The 13,037-nt window shown below is 40.6% G+C and overlaps 1 pseudogene; it reads left to right on the forward strand.

Annotated features, from left to right (window-relative positions):
- The window catches only part of LOC121039331 (NADH dehydrogenase [ubiquinone] flavoprotein 2, mitochondrial-like), a 42,101-nt pseudogene extending 41,143 nt beyond the window's left edge, over positions 1-958 (forward strand).
- The last annotated feature ends 12,079 nt before the right edge of the window (positions 959-13,037 follow it).

Here is a 13,037-nt window from a genome sequence, read left to right on the forward strand (position 1 = left end):
AATTATTTGAATAATTCATGTGATAACATTTGCAGGTATATGTACCATCCATCAACCAAGTTCTAAGTCATTGTTTCACTTGTAGCTTTCTTGGGCCGAACGAACTCGATTCCCATATGTTGTCTACCACGGAGCCTGGAGATGGTATTGGAATTCCGTCAATTATCAGACTATCATTATCCTTCTAAACCATTATGTTTCATCCTTCAAGCAAAACCCTTCTCTCTCTTGAAGCTCCTACACTCATATTTTATCACCATCCTTGGTGTCATTCAAGTCTGCTCACTCCTGGTTTTGCTTTTTGGACTCAGTCTTTCCAAGTTATCCCCTCAAATCCTCATCATGGGTGACTTTAGGGTCCATTTGACTTCACACCAGAAATATCTAAGGGGATAGAAGCAACTGTAAACAAACACACAACACAACACAACACAACACAAACCAAAACAAAACCCCCCCAAAACATCCAGAAGGGCACAAAGCTGTGCTCCAGACCTGGAGTTAGCCCAAAGATAGAACTGATGCCTACCGGTCTCTGCCATGAACAAGGGTGACGTTCTACAAGTAACTCTTGTGAGAATATATGAAGTAGCAACTTTTTATACAATGTACAATTGAGAGCCAGTTGGAAATTATCAAATCCAGGTCTACGAAACCCCTAGCATGCTTCAAAGCTCTGACCCCTTACGGGAGACCATTCAGGAAAACAAAAACAACTTAGAAAAAATGCTGGAGATATGATACCTGACAAGCTTTTCACTCTTATAGAGGTGGAATGCTCAGGCGTCCGTGTAACTACGCCAATAGCTGAAATAAATGACAACTACTATGAACTCTGACACTGGCAAAATGCCAAAACCCGGGCCAAAGAGTGGACACGTCTCTTTGAGACAGCTGGGGGTCTTACCTCTTTGGACTACCCAAAGGACCTGGCTTTGGTGTGCAAGCAGCTCTTTAATTAATTAATTAACTAGGTAATTAATTAATTTTAAGTTCATTTATTTTGAGAGAGAGAGAGAGAGGCAGAGGCAGAACCCCAAGCAGGCTCCCCACTTGCCAGTGCAGAGTTGGACGTGGGGTTTGAGCCCACGAACCGTGAACTGAGATCAAGAGTTAGACGCTCCACAGACTGAGCCACCCAGGTGCCCTTCGGGTCTTTAACTTAACTTCAGTTGCAAATATGTCACTGGAGAAATAAAATACGAATCTCCTAGTTAAAGAAGGAGGTCATTGGCCTCTTTGAAATTCTTGACCCAACCATGTCATCTCAGTTGTTACCACCCTTGAATGATTTAATTTTCTTTCCTTTCTGGAGCTTTTAGTTAAGATTGCATTCCATTTACAGGAAATAGAAAATTCAACCAGTGGTTTAGTTTCAATAGGTAGATGCTTCTTTTTCTCATGTAACAACGAGTTTAGAGGTAGGACGTTACTATAGTAATTTGTATTGATTTTCTAGGGCTGCCATAATAAAGTACCACAAACTGAGTGTCAATTTATTGTCTCACGGTTCTGGAGGCTAGGAGTTCAAGATCAAGGTGTCAGCAAGATGGATTCCTTCTGGGGTTAGGGAGGAAGAATCTGTTTCACGTCTCTCTCCCAGCTTCTGGTAGCTCCGACTTTGTCTCCGGATCTGTCTCCCTGTGACTTTCACTCATTGATGCCCACTCTGCAAGCATGAACGATGGGATAAATTGCATTGTGTTTTTTATAGGGCAATCGTTCAGTATTTGAATAGAATGATCACACTGTTACCTAAGTCTTCTTTCTCTTCAGGGAAATTCTCATTCTTTGCTGAAAGGACCAGGTTTTGAGACTCTATGATTCTGTTCTCTCTCTTACAGATGGAGTCCTATTTGTTATCTCCCCTCTTTTTTTTTTTTTAATTTTTTTTTCAACGTTTTTTATTTATTTTTGGGACAGAGAGAGACAGAGCATGAACGGGGGAGGGGCAGAGAGAGAGGGAGACACAGAATCGGAAACAGGCTCCAGGCTCCGAGCCATCAGCCCAGAGCCTGACACGGGGCTGGAACTCACGGACCGCAGATCGTGACCTGGCTGAAATCGGACGCTTAACCTTAACCGACTGCGCCACCCAGGCGCCCCTGTTATCTCCCCTCTTAACTGAACAAAACACTCCACATGTGTTTGGGTTAGTTTGGGAAGTTTCCTTTAACGGGGCACGCGCTGCACTTCTATGGATGTAGGCTAAGAGAAGATTATTTAGTTGTTTTGCCAGCCGCATTATCCAGTTGTGATCTAAACTACCCACCTGTCCTCTACTTAACACATCCCATTTTGTACAAGTTAATTATTTGAAGGTAGATTCAGGACTTTCCTTTATCCCTGTGTTTTTTTTTTTTTTTATTTTGTTTATTTTTAACACCCCTTTTGCCTGTATGAAAGGCTTATCACTCAACAGATGTCACTATCCTTATTCCTCACATTTTTATTTTTTTCAAATATTTTAATGTTTATTTATTATTACTGAGAGACAGAGAGAGACAGAGCATGAGCAGGGGAGGGGCAGAGAGAGGAGGAGACGCAGAATCTGAAGCAGGCTCTGAACTGTCAGCACGGAGCCTGACGCGGGGCTCGAACTCACAAACCACGAGACCACGACCTGAGTTGAAGTCAGACGCTTAACCGAATGAGCAATCCAGGTGCCCCCTTATCCTCACATTTTAAATGTTTTTGCCATAAAAGCACCAGTATGAATAATAAATCATCCTAATTTCCTTGGCATATTTTAGACTAAAGCCCCATTTAATTTTCATAATTTTGGCACAGTGTGAGGCACCTTTATGTTTTTCCCTTTTCATGTATCTTTTTCCCACGCAGCTGCACTAGGACACGAACTAGAATCTCCAACTGCACTTGGCTGGTGTCAGCAGTGGCATCACTGTGTTAGCCACAGCAAAGCTTTCTGCACGCACCAAGCGCCCTGAAAACAACTCTATCACATCTTTGGAAATTCCAAACACATTAGGGTGTGGAGCATCCTTTCCTCAGAAACAGGAAAAGGCAGCAAGGAACCATTCACCGAAGTCAAAAGAAATAATGATGGCTGTCCAAAGTCAGTATGGAGAGACATCTCCAAGTATCTGCTCCTCCTTGCTTGGTAACACTCCTTGTTTAACTACTAAGTAGAAAAACTCAAAGGCATCTCCTTAAACGTTTCATTTTACCCCAGGAGACTCTGTCTCATTGTGAGCTAATGAACAAGCACATGGGTTGGCATGAAATGTTTGCCTGCTTCGAAGGAAACCGAGGTCTACTTCTGAAAAGATTCAGCTGTGAGACCAGTGTATGAAGGTGATGTTAGGGAAACGTAAAGCAAAACAGATTATCAGCCCTTAACCTGAGGGTCATCGAAAGGCATCCGATGTCCTAGCGCTTTATCCAATTGACAATATTCATTCGTTTGTTTGTTTGTTTCATAAAACTCAATGTCCCTGGCAGCCTGAAGAAAATATAGGGTAGCAAAGTATACCTAAGACTAAAAGAGTGGATTCCCCTTTTCCCCATCTAGGTCTAGTTCAGTTTGCTCTGTTTTAGACTGACATCTGGTGGTCATGAAAGATCAACCAATGGCCCTTGCAGGGAAGAATTCTATCAAAGCAAGGGTGTGGCCATTTTGTGTTCAGCTCTTGCCCGTAAATATTCCACAGGGTTACTTATATTCATTTTCTGTTGTACATAAATCAGAGTGGCTATCTGAATTTGACCATACTTCCCAAAGTCTTTAAAAATACTTAAAGCGTGCTGACCTAGACCCACCACTTTTTAAAAATGTATCTCAAAGAAACATATGCAGACAGATTTATGAATAAGCATGTTCCTCAAAGTGTAATGTATAATAGTAAGTTTGGAACGCACCCAAAAGTTCAAAAATAAAGACTGTTAAAATTAGACTGTTCCATTACTCAAACTTTAGAGGATTATTTAATGACATGGGAAAATGTTTATGATATATTATGAAGTGAACAAAGCCAATTAAAAGACAAGTAAAACTTCACAATCTTGGTCTTCATTTTATGTGTGTTTCTTCCTTTCAAAAGTATGAACATGTAATATTTTTGGAGGCAGAAAGAAAAAAACAACACCCTAAATATTTTATATATGGTTACCTGTGCGGTAGAGCATCAGTACCAACTTTTTTCAGAGTAGCACTTCTTGAAGATATGTCTCCTGAAAACTTGTCAAGTAAACGTGCTCCTGTAGAATATTGGTGCAAAAGGTCAGAAACAATTACCTCGCTGTTCCTGGGATCAGGAATAATCCAGGAAGCTTTAACATGCAGCTGCTACATCCAGTTTGCTGATAGGTCTGTGGCTGAGACAAAAAAAAAAAACAAACACCATGTTATTTCTTGTATGACCCTAAAGACTCATTAATTTGTTCCAAGGCTTGTATGTTGCTTCCAAGAGTTGTTGGTGGGGTTGCAGAAGAAGGTGTAATCCAAATCACTGTGCAGTGTGTGTAATAGCCAGAGTTCTGTTTTATAATTGGACACAGTCCATTTTGTAAAGCATTTTTTTTTTAATTTTTTTTTCAACGTTTATTTATTTTGGGGACAGAGAGAGACAGAGCATGAACGGGGGAGGGGCAGAGAGAGAGGGAGACACAGAATCGGAAACAGGCTCCAGGCTCCGAGCCATCAGCCCAGAGCCTGACGCGGGGCTCGAACTCACGGACCGCGAGATCGTGACCTGGCTGAAGTCGGACGCTCAACCGACTGCGCCACCCAGGCGCCCCTCGTAAAGCATTTTTAAGACACAGCTTTGAGATTTTCCTTTGACACTGACCAGGTATAAATAGATTGATTTGCTTGCTTAGCCCGGAAAGAGAAAGGGATCTCACGGTTTTTCTTAAATGGAGCTCAGAACAGCTGCCCATAGGTCCTGGGAGCAGCTGTGTAGTTAACCAAACTTACCTAAGGTTTTCCTCTTTCCTTCCTCTTGCTTTACATTTCACATTTGTTTGCTTAATGCATTTGGACACGATTTCCACATACATGGTTAACATGTCACGTTTGTCTACCCTGAGGGCACCAGGTGGCAACCCCAAGAAGAGGAAAATCATTTTCAGAGCTCCCCGCTGGCTCAATCAACACTTCTCAGTTCTAATGAGATGGTTCACCTCTTTTTCCATTTAGCCATTTGGTCGACAAAACTTTGATGGCTGTTATAGGAATAGCTTATGATTTTCACACTTACAGGTATTAACACCATTGCTGTTAGATTGACAAACAGGAATGCAATTAACCCTCCAGCTCCAGCTGGAAATATACCTCCTTCTGGATCTTTTATTGCACAAATTCTGCTAAATTCCTGGTTGAGGCAAGGCCAATGATGCTACGTAGTCATTTTCAAAGAAATAGAAATGAAATGTACTGGTGTACATTAACCTGCGTGTGCTTCTTAAATAAATGTGCAAAGATAAATTGACTTAATCATTCATTGCACTGTTACCTGACATGACGTTCAAAATGAATATGCACAGCAGACTATGGTTAACTGTACAGTAAAAAAAAAAAAAAAAAAAAAAAAATAGAGTCGGGGAATGCGGCAGTGAAAGACAAGTAAACATTTTTAGTTATTGAGTAGTTCTGCCTCTTGAGTTGGTCATGTTTTAGGAATTCAATAAATACTCATTGGATGTTTCATGTATTGGTGCTATTTTCTTTTATCTAAGTAAAACGTTCCCAAAATAACACACACTGGGAGATACAATTCAATGCATAAATATTCACTTTACACATAGCCTTTCGGGAATGTAGCACAAGGTCAAGTTCTGTGGTCATAAAGCTCTTTAAGATGTGGATGGAGTATATCGGTGCCAGAGTTACAGAGAATCAAGGACAGAAGAATTTGCTTTTCAAAGTTAGGTCTTGAATTCTCATGTGTTCTGACTTCAACTAAAGTTATAACCTTTGAGAAATTATTCCTATCCTTTCTGTGTAATGTACTTGGCTACTTCTTAGGTTTTTTTTTTTTTAACATTTATTTATTTTTGAGACAGAGTGAGACAGAGCATGAACAGGGGGAGGACCAGAGAGAGAGAGGGAGACACAGAATCGGAAGCAGGCTCCAGGCTCTGAGCTGTCGGCACAGAGCCTGATGCGGGGCTCGAACTCACGGACCGTGAGATCGTGACCTGAGCTGAAGTCGGACGCTCAACCGACTGAGCCACCCAGGCGCCCCTTAGGTTTATAATTCATCAAAATTTGGGGGAAATGTTCTCCTTCCTTTTTTTTTTTTTTAATCAAGGAAACTATGCAGAAGAAAATGATCATTCACTCAAGTGTGTCGAGCCTAAATTGTTGACCTAGAAGTTCAGGTGTTATAAGTCCATGATTTAGAAGTAAAAAGCAAACTACATTTCAGTGGGTCTCTTTCTAGGATTTATAAGTTGAGGAATAAAGTGAGAAAAAATATAAACTTATGAGATATGTTCACATAATAGATCCAATTTATGGAGTCTCTACTATAGTTTCTTTTCCTCACTGTACAGGTGTTTATACATATTATTGCCATCTAAAGCAGTCCCTTACCCAAACTTCTCATCACTCTAGTTAACAGTGCCACCAATGGAACTTTCTGCAATGATGGAGAAGTTCTGTATCTGAGCTGTCCAACACGATAGCCACATGTGGCTATCGAGGACTTGGATTGTGGCTCCTTCGGCTGAGGATCTGAATTTTTAGTTTCATTTAGTTTTAGTCAATTTCAACTTAAGTTGCTATGTGTGGCTGGTGGTTTCTGTATCTGACAGCACAGCCCTAGTCCATTAACTGGTTTTTATTATTTTCATAGTACTTAGCGCAAACTGCAATTATCTTTCTAATTTATTTGTTTCCTTATCGATTGTCTATCTTCTCTTTACTAGGTGTTAGGCTCCCTGAGAGACCTGGTCGATCTTTTTCTCAGCTGTATCTTTATTACCTGGAACACAGCTTGGTGTGGGGTAGGAACTCCCATTATTTATTAAAAACATACGCAAATGTTATTGTTATGCATGCTCTACAGATGATCAGGAGTAAAGAGGGAACATACTTGTGGAAGCTGGCAAGGGCTCGAAGCCTAGACTATCTGACTCAAGCTCAGAATCCTACCCCTCTACCAATTGGCCACAACTGCATCTGTGGCCTCGCTTCAGACCCCTGACAGCTGAGCCCCAAGAATGGATGATGTTTGGGTTGGATTAACACCAAAAACTAAGAAGTTCGTGATCTGCTTTGGTTGCTGGAATCCTGACCAGGGATTTTTCAGGCCTTCGGGTGAAGGTACTGTCCCAGAGGTTTAAATGCACAGATATTACTATTGAGGCAAAATATTCTAACCTAGACTTTCCCAGAGTGTTCACAGCAGTTAAGAATTCCATTGCTCTTTGAGATGTTATGAATTGCCCTGCTCCGGGAGGAAATGGTTCTGGAAATGTGTTTTTTCTAAAATGTATTTATAATATATACATTAGAAATGAACAAAATGCATTTTCTGGCTGTTCTCATTATTTTGAGATAATCTGCTGGAAAAAATGAGTCAAAAGTCCTGAGAACCTACACATAGGAACCCCTACACTGATGCAAACTAAGGACTTAGAAATAAATCTTCATGGTACCATAGACCATCAGTTTACGGCTGCTTGCCTGTGTTGTCTGATGTGATCAACTTACAACAACACATTTGTGATATTAGCACGTTTATTTTTTGTTAAACACTCATACTATACGCATGGATTTTTTTTGGTGGCTATCTGAGAGAAGCTTTAAACAGAGAGCATTCAAACTGACTCAAATAAACAAGTTAAATCTTTCAAAGAGAAAGCAAACAATTTTAGGGTCTGCTTTCTTTTAAAATATATTATACATAGGGGCGCCTGGGTGGCTCAGTCGGTTAAGCGTCCGACTTCGGCTCAGGTCATGATCTCCCGGTCCGTGAGTTCGAGCCCCGTGTCGGGCTCTGTGCTGACAGCTCAGAGCCTGGAGCCTGTTTCCGATTCTGTGTCTCCCTCTCTCTCTCTGCCCCTCCCCTGGTCATACTCTGTCTCCCTCTGTCTCTCAAAAATAAATAAATATTAAAAAAAAATTAAAAAAATAAAATAAAATAAAATATATTATACATATATACTTACTATGGAAGTAAAGTTGACGTACAATGTTAGATTAGTTTTGGGTGTGCAGCATAGTGATTCAACAATTCTATACACTCCTCGGTGCTCGCCATGATAAGTGTGGTCACCATCTGTCACCTACCTAATTACAATATTATTGACTGTATTCTCTATGCTGTGCTTTTCATCCTCACAACTTAATTATTTTATAACTGGAAGTTTCTTAATCTCCTTCACCTATTTCTCCCATCCTCCCACACACTTCCCCTCTGGCAACCACCAGTTTGTTCTCTGTATTTAACAAACTCTGTTTTTTCCTTTGTCTCCTTTTTTCTTTGTTTGTTTTGGGGATTCCACACATGCGTGAAATCATATGGTATTTGTCTTTCTCTGTGTGGCTTATTTCACTTAGCATAATCCTCTCTAGCTCCATCCCTGTCATTGCAAATGGCAAGATTTCATTCTTTTCTATGGCAGAGTAATATTCCTTTGTATATATACCTCTGCTTTCTGAAAAAAATGAGAAATGTGCTTTACAAGATGAAATAAAGACTTTTTCAATGGCCAAATGCAAGACTACCTGACCACTGGGAAACTTCAGTTTTATGTTCCTATCTTTGCTACCTTATTTTGATTTGCATAGGACGTTATAATGAAAACAAAGTAGAGTTATGGCTAGGTCTGATACATGCTCAATAGCACTTCTAATAATAAATAATATGTAACTGCCATAAAATACTGTTTGCATTAAAAAATAGCAAAACTATAAAATTAGTATTTTAACTTGAAAAATTGACATATATTATCTTTTTTTTAGTAAGAGAATCAGTATTATTTAACATATTTAGCACATTTAATAGGTTAAATAATTAATTTACGTTTAACATAAATACAAGGTGAATAATTGGATATATTCAATTGGTTTTTTTGCTCCCTTATGAAGTATAAAGAAATGCACACGAGTGAATTTTCACTCATTTCTTAAGGTTTCAAATAAAGAATGTCTTTGACCATTTTTGCCATCCTTTTAATCTTAGTGTGCATTCCATCTCACAAGCTCCTTTTGGTGTTTTGGCAGTACAGTAACAGTTTCAAAGTGTTTTGTAGGAAACTTTGCTTTAGCCCCATAACGTCCAGTAATTCAGCAGCACACATTAGCATTTTTGCTAGCTTTTTTCTATCCGGAAGCATGACTCAGCAAACCAGGGTGAGTCTGTTTGGACTGAAAATGAAAGGAAATTAACTAGCAGGCACTGAGGGTGGGGGGGTGGGGGGGGTTGGGCAACAAGGCCTTGCTGAATTTCCCAGTGGGGGCCTAGGATGCTGAGTGGACACATGTGGACACCTGTGGGAGTGTTACAGAGAGAAGTCAGGGGTCTGGCCTATGTCCTTATCTCCCTTGTGAAGTAGTAAGGGGCATATCCAGGCTTGGGGTCACCGGGTGCTAAAGTGGAATATATTGGACAAGGTCATCAAGCGTGTCTTTACAGCTGGGGGAGCTGGCTATCAGTGAAAATTCTTAGAGTGCGTGATGAATGAAACAAGTGCAAACAAGTTAAATAAGGTCAAAGGTGAGACACCCCCCCCCCAAACTGGAGAAAGCCAAAAAGTGTGAGGCAATTCATTGCAATGAAAGCGAAGTTGGAAATAAAGTAGCTTGAAGCTAGCTGGGTGAGTGCACAGTCTTGGAGTTTTATATTTTAACTTGAAGTAAGGATGTAGAAGATGGCAGTGATGGAATTGGAACCAACCCCAGGATTGAAATTCTTTCTCCTCTTCTCACTGTAGGGTTCAAATTCTTTCTCTTTTTCCCACTAAAGGAACCTCATTGATGCTTACTTTCCTTTTGTATATAATGCCGATAATAATAGTCTTTATCTTGTGGGGCGTCTATGAGGATTAAGTGATTCTAAAGCCATAAATCATTTCGACCCACATCTATTACACGTAGTTCTCCATAAATATGGGCTGCTGTCCTTAAAACAAGGAAGGTCCTGGGCCGTGGCCATGGACAGAGCTGGAAGAAGGTAGGATACTACAGTAGCACACATGTGTTTTGGGATCACGTTTTGGACAAGTTCCTCAACCCTTCTCCCTATTACAAAACCAGAGATAATACTCACCTCCTTGGTTTGCTGTGTAAGTGAAGTTCAAGGATATGTGTAAACTACCTAGCACGCTGCTGCCTGTTGCAAGGGGAAGGCTCCATAAGCCAGATACTTCTGATTGCTAAGGATACGAGAGCCTCTCATCATTACACCTGTATTCCTACCGCACCCCACCCCCCTTGATGCAGCCTTCATATTCATTTGGGCTACATACAAATAACAATAACACCATATTATCAAAGTCACACTTAGGGAGGCCTTTCAGAAGTGCCAACATTTTATTTCACGTTCCAGAAAAAGGATGATTTGTATTAGGAAAAAAATGGCTGGTGGAGGCATCTGGTCTCTTCCCTTTGATGCTATTTGATGCTATTTTTCGTATCTTTTTATTTTTGGAAGTTCATGACTTAAAAGGACCGAATTAGTTGGAAAGAAATCATATGCAAACGTGATGAACAGTTTGCTAGACGCAAAAGTCTTTGTGGTGAATTAAGGGAAAAGAGATGTTATGTCAGACACTAAACTTGAGAACTTTTGCCTCTGTGGAAGATGCACAGAACTTTACCTTTGTGTATGTCAGAAAATAGGAAATTATGAAAGGTGTGCCATTATAGAAATCCCTGGTTGAAGAAATTTAGTTGATCTTCTGGATATTTTCAAATATCCAGCTTGCATATTTTTTCTGTTTTTTGATTATTTATCTAATTTTTTTAAATGTTTATTTATTTTTGAGAGAGGGAGAGACAGAGCATGAGCAGGGGAGGGGCAGAGAGAGAGGGAGACACAGAAAGCGAAGCAGGCTCTAGGCTCTGAGTTGTCGGCACAGAGCCCGATGCGGGGCTCCAACTCACAAACCTTGAAATCATGACCTGAGTGGAAGTCAGGTGCTTAACCGACTGAACCACCCAGGCGTCCCATGTTTTTTGATTATTTATCTAAATCACTGGCTTGAATACTACCAGTGTCATGACAGCCTTAAAAATAAATTTTTGACTTCTTGCCCATGTGCTACAGCTTAATGGTTTTGAATTGGTTTCTTTAAAGATTTAAAAAATCATTTTTAATAAAATACCTTTATCCAAAAAAACCTCTTAAACAATGTAAGTTAAAGTCCTTTTGGGGGCTTTGTAATACATTTCCCAGAATTTGCTTTCCTTTATGTCTCTGTTTAGAGGGCACAGACAGATTCTTGTGTGGGTGTGGAGGACACAAGAAAGCAGCAGCCATCTTGTAGCTCACCGTGGTGATGCCGATCCGAGGGCTCACATCCTTGGTGGGGGCAGCACGTGGGCCTGGACTGTCCCACTGCCCCCGACATGCTCAGATGGCTTCTCGGACTCCTGGGCTAGAGTATGTGTTTAAACTTGTAGCAAAGGGCTCTGGTTTCTGTTGGACACCTTTGCACAAAGGTCAGACGCCAAAGGATTTCAGTAAGTCCAGGCCATGCTTGTGGATTCTACCTTGTTCTTGCTCTTCCCCACCTCACATCCGTCTTCCTTTCCAACTGCCAGGTTAAATGCTCATAACAAATCTGTGTGTGTGTGTGCGTGTGTGTGCGCGCGCGTGTGAGTGTGTGTAATTTACATATATTTGGAGAATATATTTTATCTAATTATATGTGGAGAATATATTTTTTGCTAGTAGTGTGCTACCCTGATTGAACCCTAACTGAGCCAGTTCTCCTTGACCATGGGCCTTTCTCCAGAGATAACCCACTGTTACTAATGTGCCATGATCTAGATTTTTTTTTCCCTGTGCACATAACTAAACATCACATGTTTCTCACCGTGGCAGGAGCTTCCATATAATTTAGGAAAACAATGGGGGCCCAGATTGCTTCTACAGTCTCTCTTCAAGTGACACTTCATTGATACAGAGCTCTGCTTATGATTCCTCAGTTTTGTTTGCTGAGCTGACGGTGATGTTTTGCTGACGGTGAGGTTTCTCTTTTTGTTGGCGGTTAGTCTAATTAAGGTTTTCTGTTCATAACTTAGTTAAAATTTCTCTTCCATTGTTTATTCAGTTACTTTTGCAACCACCGAAAACCCATAGGTCGTCTGGATTCGCAAGGAGCATTCAGAACTCTCATGCGTCTGTCAGGTTGCTTTTTCGCTTGGTGATTTATAGTACTCCTTTTCACCTTTGAGTTTTGCATTTCCCAGTCCACTTTTTTTAGGTCCAGGGTGAACATTCCTAATTTTAGACCAGGAAAAAGCTGTCACTCTTATGTTTCTCTCTTTCTTTGATTTATATTGTTTCCAATTTTGTCAGTCTCAGGGGAGGTCCATGGTTTAGGGGCAAAATAAAATTGCATTATTGAAAACCTAAATTATGTAAGGCATAGTAGCATTGTGGGAAGACAGAAGACAAAGAATCATCTCTCTCTTCTAGTTTATGAGGATAGGTATACATATGGAAAAACTGAATTCATAACAAAAGACTTAAATTACAGCCCAGAAAACTGATGAGATGTCACAAGATAGTATATAACAAATTGCCACAGTAGAACAGATTTGGAGAAGTCTTCAACTGGTGTTGAGATGGAGGCTGGAGAAGGGGGCTGAGAGAGAATGAGCCGGGAAGCTTCTTTCTAGCTCTTCAGCTGCCATTCCTCTTCCCCAACCCAACCAAGAGGCATTGGTTGAAGGAAGAGCACATCAAGTCTTTTTCTCTCTTGGGGCCTCTGGGTGACTCAGTCAGTTAAGTGTCCAACTCTCGATTTCGTCTCGGGTCATGATTTCGCTGTTCATGAGTTCGAGCCCCGCACTGGGCTCTTTGCTGACAGCATGGAGCCTTCTTGGAATTTTGGGATTC

Source organism: Herpailurus yagouaroundi, unplaced genomic scaffold (assembly GCF_014898765.1).
Source record: "Herpailurus yagouaroundi ecotype Mexico unplaced genomic scaffold, PumYag 28, whole genome shotgun sequence".
Taxonomy (NCBI): Eukaryota; Metazoa; Chordata; class Mammalia; order Carnivora; family Felidae; genus Herpailurus; species Herpailurus yagouaroundi.